Here is an 8,748-nt window from a genome sequence, read left to right on the forward strand (position 1 = left end):
TATATGTACTCTCTCTCAGATTAAATAATCTTTGGCACGGTGGCTTATGTCACGCCCGGAAATTCACTAGTGATTTCCGAACTTATTTGTGCATAAAATCCTCGTCCAGGAATCAGCCGAGGTACACAAACTGACAATTTAATATACAAATCCATCATAATAATAACGTTACATACTTACAAAAGAAAAGAAAAACAGCAGCGGAATAACGGTCTAGCGATGGCTTCAGCTCCACTCCCACAGGCAGCTCAACTGGGGTATAAGCCAAACGTCTTCTCCTTTTGGATCCTTTTTCTTTAACTGAGGTTGATTGATTATTGCAAGAATGAGCATATGACATACTCAACAAGCCACACAGCAAATATGCAAGTGCACAAGGATACCAAAGGATGGCATAATATAGAGTTCATTTGCGAAAACAGCATTTAGCAAAGATTTAAGAGTAGTAAAACAATAGAGTAATTAGTCATCAATTTTAATCAACACTGAACAGCACCCCAATGCTGCACAGGCCCAACCAAACCTGAACAACCAACCTCGGCTGTACAGATCTAACTCCAAACCAGGAGCTAAGCAAATTATTACCAATTATAGCATCAATAATTATTGTGAGAGGTGTGAGACTAATCACGAAAAACATTGCTCAACTCGCCCATAACCGCGGGCACGGCTATTCGAATAGTTTTACTCTGGCCAGAGGTGTACCACTGTACCCACAAGACACAGCCTCAACATCATGTCTACCATGCGTCGCGATACTGGAAAGTACCCGAATAGAGGTTGTGACAATACCCTCTGCACAACATAACTCACCACAGTGCACCATTCCTGGATCATAATCACCCCCTCTATAAATATAACCAGAGGCATGGACTCCCCAGCGACCCCCACGGACTTCTCGCCGCTTCTCAGTCTGGTACCCCGCAATGAATCATGCTATACAAAAGGTAAAGCCGTTGCCCACGCTGGCTTGTGGTTGTCACGGTTAATGTCTCACAACAGTAGCTCGCGAACTGGTCCTTAATTGCCATGAGCACGACCTTCAAAACCATGTGCTCACAACCCACCATTGTCAAGTTTTAGTTATCAATTAATTATCATAACACGATTAACCATCGTGAGCTACCATTAAATATAACCATAAGTGATAGTGTAACATTAGTTATCCCAATTATGTGATAATGTTTCTAAGCATGGCTAAGCAATTATATATATATAGCATTTAGCTGAACCAAACCAATATATAAGGTTCTAGCTAATCAAATTATAACCCATAGGAAAATAAAGTCATCTTCGGCCATTAATTAATTGGGAAAGGCTCACCACCCGACGACATTCGAAAATAATGCATAAGTTGAAATAAAACATCAATTTTAAACGGGTTCAACATGCTCAAAGGGTTGTTTGGGATCTGTTTGACTTGCCTTGATCTTCCGCAAACACTTCTGAACCTTCCTCAACGAAAACGCTCTCCTCCGGAACGTCGGAAACTAAAGCGAAAGAAAAAAATCAACAAAACAGTACAAAAACAAGCATAAACAGTATATGTGGATATTTTTAACATGTAGATCTTGATTTTAGATAAATTTAGCAACTTGAACCACTCGAATCGGAGTTACGATGATTTAGTTATGAATTTCCGAAGATTTAATCTATTAAAAAAAACTGAAAAAGAGGAGATGATGACGTCATGATGACGTCATCGACGGCAGCCACGGCACGGGTGGCGACCTCGCCGGAGCTAGGGCGGCCGGCTGCGGATTTGGAAGGCATGTACACGTAGAGGACGACGAGACGAACCCAACGGTACTCACCCTCGAACCAAACGACGAACGACGACGGCCGGCGACGAGGTCTAGCGGCGGCGCGGCTTCGGTCGACGGCGGCGACGGGGCTCCGGTGACCGGCGACAGCGGGGAGGGAGCGGCCGAGCTTGCCCACACCTCGGCGCACCTTACGGCGGTGACGGCGACCGGCGGCGACGACGGAGGCGGCGGCGCGACGCGGATGGAGCTCGGCCGGCGACGATGGCGGGGTGGAGCACGTGGCGGCGGCGCTACGAGGCACGGGAGATCACGGGAGAGGGGGCAAATGAAAGAGGAGGACTAGGGAACTCGAAAACGAGTTCGATTCGGATAGGATACTCAACGATTAGCTCCGATTTTTGGGGGTAAAGATAGAGGAGAACGAGAGGATCAAAACCCCTCAAACAATCGGAAGAAAAGGGGAGAGATTGAGGAGGAAACGGCGCGGCAAGGCGGCTTGGCATGGCAGCCAACTCGGCTCGGCCGGTGGCTGGAGCTTGAAGACGCACTGTAGCGACTGGGAGGGAAAGTAGACTTTTCTGGCTGGGCTGAGAGGAGAGGAGGCGGCTCAGGTTGGGCCGGCGTGGGTTGCACAGCACGCGCGCGAGGAGGGAGAGAAGAGGAAGGAATGGGCCGAAAATGGCCCAAGCTGAGGAGGAGGATTTTTATTACTTTTCCAATTAAAATAATCACTTAAATGATCTTTGAATTGTTACAAATACTTCCAATGCTCAAATAATTTCAAGAAAAATCCTGAAAATACTTGGACACTCAAAGTACTTAACAAAATTATAATTAGACCATTTAATGATTAATTTAATATGTGGGTAATTACTGAAATGCTCTTTGTATGATTAAAATTAGGAATTGAGCTCCGAAAAATCCGAGAAAATTCCAGAGAGTATAATTAACCATGAAGAATTTAATAAAAATTAAATCCATCCATGCTTTATATTTAGGAAATTTTATTTCCCACATTTAACTTCACTTGTAAATTAATGAACATTTAATATAAATTCTAATAATAATTTATTAAATAATTTACAAATCCTAAGACGAAAATCAGGATGTGACAGCTTACCCTTACCCCTGATTCCCACGAGACACTGTTTCTCCTTATCTTGGGCGGTTGAAAGACAAAACATCAATTAGAGCACTAATCACCCAATCTTTATTCAACTCTTATTCCGGAAGTTTTCAAATGATTTTGGAAAAGAAAACCAAGTTCCTCAATTGATTCACTCAGTTTCTCTAAGTGTATCAATTTGAATTCCTCACCAAATGATGCCTTTTTGATTCCTACTCTAAGGTTTATATGTGGAGCTCGGTAAGGATCAAACATGGCATACTTGCATTCACATCTGTTACTAAGTCAAAAACTTGGACTAAAGCAGATAACTAAACATACTCAAGATCAAGATCGTGCATAATGTGTGTGGTATATGGTGGAAATGGTGTATGAGGAATAAAAGAAAAATGCTTCTCCTTTGTGCTTACTTTCTTCTCCCAAAAATCCTTCTTTTATTTATTAGGAGAAGGCATGGCTACGTTATTTTTTTTTCAATCATGCTCATGCTTGATGGAGCATAACTTTATTTTTCACTTTTTTTTATAACCATGCCTTTCCCTCCTTTTTTTTTCAAAAGGATTTTTCTTTTTAGGAGAAGAAAGCACATGAAAATATGGAGAATTTATTTTGGTGGAAATATGGATATGGAATGGAATATTGCTTAGCTCCCAATGTAGGAGTTTAGCTTGTGCATATATGTGGGTGTATGATCTTGATCATAGAGTATGAGAAGTATCTATACAAGTCACAAGAGTTTGACAAAGTTCAATGGAATGGCAAGTAACCAAAATGTATATGGTTCAATCATGATAGCACATTTTTGGCTCTGGTAGGAATTTATATCAAATGAGGAACTTTCAATATTATCATTTTGAAAAACAAAACATCCAGAATTCAAGTCAAACTAGTACGAGGATCATAGCAACTCATATTTACTATCTCATATCTTGCAACAACTTAGACTTAGATTAGCAAATGCAGCCCATTTACCTCAGGTTCCCGGATAATTGTTGGCTACTTATATTTAACCTTTGATAGAGTATTTACCAAGAACCCATATATAAGAGATATAAACAGAGCAACTATTAATCATTTCAACAAAGAGAACTAGCTTGTCTTACCTAGCATGACTCAAACCTATCCTATCTTTTTGGTATTTTCTATTTTGCAAATTTTTATGTTGTTTTCATTTTTTATAGGATGCAATTGGAAAGCAAATATGCAATTGGAAAGGGAAATATGCAATGTGATACAAGTTACCTCGGTGGGGGGAGCGAAGTCTCCCCCCAAGCTTGGCTTTCGCTCAGGGTCCTTGATAAGGATTGAACCCCTGAAAGCGAAAGTACGCCTGAAGGTCATCATGCTGTTGCTGCATCATGTTGTTGATGTTGGTGAACTGAGCGTCAGCAGATTGTTGCCATTCTTGCGTTTGAGCTATGTGTTCCGCGAGGTTGTACTGGATCTCCCCCGTCTGTATATCAAGGGTGTCCATCCTCCTAGTGATTTCACCCAAGTCCCAAATAGAGGAAATTGAGCGCCATTCACTTGGAGATGGAGGCTCACCACTTGATTTGGAGGGTTGGTTGTCCCCCCAGTGGATGTCATGAGGCGCATGCCACCGGTCCTCACTGGCGCTTGACCAGGTTGAGACTCCGATGCTATGGCGTGGAGCTTGGGTCCATCCGGGTGCATCCCCAGTTGGTGCCCATCCTGCCTCATACATCTGCACGAGTGTAGAGGATGATGAACTTCCTTGTTCGTTCCTTGTCATGTTGCGCGTCTCCCTGTATGTTCTACCTGCACGAGATTCTTCTATGGTATGCAGGGGAATGGTTAGTTCATGGCAGTTGTACAAATGATACCCCGCATTTGGCAACGGGATTTCATTTGTACAACCGGGGAAAAAGTATATCAAAGATCCATCTGCTCCATGTTTCAAAATATGCCCTTGCACTAGATAGGCCTCATCAATACGCAGACGAGTGGCTGAGATAAAAGCAATTCGGTCGCTAACGACCCCTAGCCCTTTTGCTATCCTAGTAATCAGAGAAGTGCATTCAACAGGAGCAGAGAACTTTATACTGTCTAACCATTGCCTTATCATACATTTCACAGGAGAAATTTTGATCTTTCTCACCATGGCAAACATGATAATTAATTCATCTCCCCTAATGGGTCTCAGATCACTTCTAGGAGACAAAGTCATAGCAATCCATTTGTGCATGATTATGGATATCATTTGTTCTAGGTTTCTTGCAAATTGGAGCACCAGAAATATCTTCCTAAAACCTATTTTTCTCGAACCCAGAAATTCCTTTCTGGAGGTCGACTTTACAGGAATTGTGAAAACCAAGAAGCATACTCAGGCCTTTCCATGTGAGCGTGAACTCCTTACGGAAAAAGCGAAAAGAAATACCATCTTCTATTTCTTTCAAAGTGCACAGAAATTGCAAAGTAAGTAAACGAGAACCAGGCTCATCTACCACAGCAAATCACTGCCAACCAACAACTTTCCAAATAGAACGAAATTCAACATCCATACCTATCTTTTTCAGCAACTCCGGTGAGTATTCTCGCGTGTGAGCATACTCCCGGTCGCTCAGCATGTAGTAGGCTTGTCTCTCCTGATCACTGACAAGGTCGAGGTCAGCGTCGCTCAGGAGTTGTTGCGGAGCATCGTCGTCTTCCATCGAGACATTGGCTGATGAGCGAGTACTAGACTCGTCATGACGACTTGATGGAGAGCTCGACCCCTTGAACAGACGAGATAGTCGCCTCCTCATACTGCACAATGGAGCAAGAACAAGCTAACTCGGCGGGTGTTACAAATGACAAGAGTTTCACCCGCCGGTTAGTTTCACAAAGCAACCTGTATATACACAACTAAATAGTTTGAACTTGAGGAAAACTATCAAAGCATGAATAAACTTGAGAGCAAACTTTAGAGAGGGAATGAAAATGAGTTGAAATGGGGTGGAATTCCTTCTCCCGGCCAATTGGCTTAAGTAGTGGACCCACAACGGTCAAAACTGACCTGTGGGGCCCACTAGCCGTTGCCTCAAAAAGGGAGGCGGCCGACCGTTGGCCTGGCCGGTTCGGCCGAACCAGGGTGTTCGGCAGAACCCCTGGTGGGCCCAACTGGCCCCACTTTTGGCCGTTGGAATCCAACGGTCAGTGTGGTCGTGGCACTGTGAATTTTCGTTGAAAATTAAGTTTTGGTTTGCTCTGAAAAATTCATTTGAAGAATTTCCTCGAAATTCAAAAGTCCTAAATGTAGTTTTGAAATTCAAACATGCAGTGATGCAAAAAATTCAAATCGTTGAAAGCAAATATGTGGATACATACCAATTTACCTGTTGGCGAAGGTTGCGTCATTTAAAGTCCGACGTGCAAGACCGTTCCTCCTTCTGATTCAGTGCGCGGATTTTCCACCGTCTCCGGAGGTGATGGAGTGGGCGTCTTTGGCTTCTTCTTCCACACCTTCTTTTATTTTGGTGCAGAGGACGGCTTCTTCTGAGTCGGCTGCTCTAATTTCTTGGCCGGTACAGGTGATTTTACCGGTTTCTTCCAATAACGGTTCCTGGGCATTGTTGTTTCCTTCTCTAGGAAGTTCTGCATGAACTTTACCAGGCTATCCGTCTTGGGTGGCTCCACTTCGACCACTTGAATATTCTGCGGATTCGGTCCGTACTTTATCCTGACCATGGAGCATTGTTCCGTCCTTGGTTGAAACTCAAACTTTTCCTCCTTCCCGTTGATATGGAAATGGATACTCCCCGTTCCTATGTCAATGTTGGCTCCTGCGGTGCTAAGGAACGGACTGCCTAGGATGAGCGGGGTCTTGTTCCCCGTGTCCATGTCCAGCACCACAAAATCCACCGGGATGAAGAAATCCCGTATCTTAACTGGAACATCCTCCGCTATCCCTGCCAGGTAATGGACTGACGAGTCAGCCAGTTGGAGGCGCATCAGTGTTGGTGCCAACACCGTGAAGTTGAGCTTATCAAAGACGTCTTTTGGCATGACGCTGACGCTAGCTCCAAGGTCGCACAAGGCCTGGTCGAATTGTTGTGCCCCGATCGAGCAGGTGATCGTGGGACACCACAGATCTTTCTTCTTCTCCGGGAGCTTGTGGAGTATCAGGTTCCTGCAGTGTTCCGTCAGCTTGACCACCTCCGTTGTTGGGAGCGGTCTCTTGTTGTTGAGTATGTCCTTGAGATAACGGGCTTATGTCGGCACTTGCATAGTGTCCAACAACGGCACATTGATATGGATCTTTTGGATCACTTCAATAAAGCGAGCAAACTGCTCGTCCACTGACGGTTTCCTACTCCGCTGAGGGAATGGCAGCAACCGTGTGTCACAGTACTCCTGCGGCACTGTCTTCTCTGGCTGAATCTCCATGTCAGCCGAGTCAGTAGATGGCGTTTCTTTTGACATCCCATTAGTTCCTGCAGGGTTAGGATACGGCGGATCACGAGTGGACTTACCTCCCCTCATTGTGATCGCCTTAACATTTTCAACGGAGGAGTCGAGTTGCCCTGGAATCCTCCCAGTTTCATTTGCAGGGACTAAAGATGCCAACTGAGCTAACTGGGTTTCTATCATCTTATTAAAGCTCAGCTGGTTTTGAAATGCGGAAGCAAAGCCATCTAGCTTAACATTCATGTTCTCTAAGATCTTATCATTGGCGACAAGCTTTTTGCTCAGTGCATCAGTGGTTTTAGCTTGCACAAAAACAAGATCCTTCAAGGAGGGTTGGTTAGAGAAGTTACCATTATTATTACCTACTTGATAATATGGGCGTGGTTGGTTCCACCTCTGACCACCTTGTGGACGATACCCGTTGTTGTTGCCCATATACATCGCCTTCTCACGGGTTTCTGGGCAGTCGTTCCTAGAATGACCCGTGCCGCCGCAGACTTCATATGTGATGTGAGAGTCCAAGGCCTTGACGGTGCCTTGTGGCCGTTTCTCGTGGTCGTCCAAGCGTTTCATGAGGAGGTCCAGCTTGGCAGCAAGTAACTCTGTCTCCTTGACAGTGTGCATGTCTCGCTGACGTGTCTGGAGTCGTTCCTCGCTCCAACCCATATTGGAGACCATCTTCTCTATGAGTTCAACGGCTCCTTGAACCGTTTTAGAGAAGAAGGCTCCTCTAGCTGCCGCGTCCAGGTGATCGCGGGACATTGGGGTGAGCCCATTATAAAAGTTCTGCAGGATTAGCCAGTCGTCCATCCCATGATGAGGACAGGCGGCCACGTACTCCTGTAGTCATTTGTAGACCCCCGATTTTGGAAATCGGAAATCTTCTGTGTTTTTCCGTACCAATCCCTAGATCAGTAGTTGGTACACACATACGTAGTTGGATCACAACATATCACGAATGAATTCAGGCTAAAAGAGTTAAATACTTACATTAGGGCCAGGTAGGCCAACAACTATCAGAGAGCAACAGCGGAAGACAAAATAATATAAGGGCCCGGTTAACATGCCACAGGCAGTTGACTGGGGAACGAGACCTAGAACAAGACCGCACTCCGATCATCTTGTTGGATACGCAAGCGTACCGACAAGGGCTTCTCTTCAACACTCCCCTAAAAGATATATAATAGCAAGGGTGAGTACCAACCGTACTTAGCAAGCCACCACAACAACAATGCATATGATAGAGGGTATTCAAGGAATGGCTTCAGGTTCTTTTGCATAAAGCTGCGTTTTGCAAATATTTTCACAAGCCTAAGACCTATCATAGACTGATCAAATTTTAGTTCCAGTGATCACATTAAACAACGACGGTTCTGTCCACCATCCATTGTGATCCCAAGGATAGCTTCCCGCCATTGAGTCGTCATGGTTTTCTGAGGACGTCCACCT

This window comes from Oryza glaberrima, chromosome 8, assembly GCF_000147395.1.
Source record: "Oryza glaberrima chromosome 8, OglaRS2, whole genome shotgun sequence".
NCBI classification, from domain to species: domain Eukaryota; kingdom Viridiplantae; phylum Streptophyta; class Magnoliopsida; order Poales; family Poaceae; genus Oryza; species Oryza glaberrima.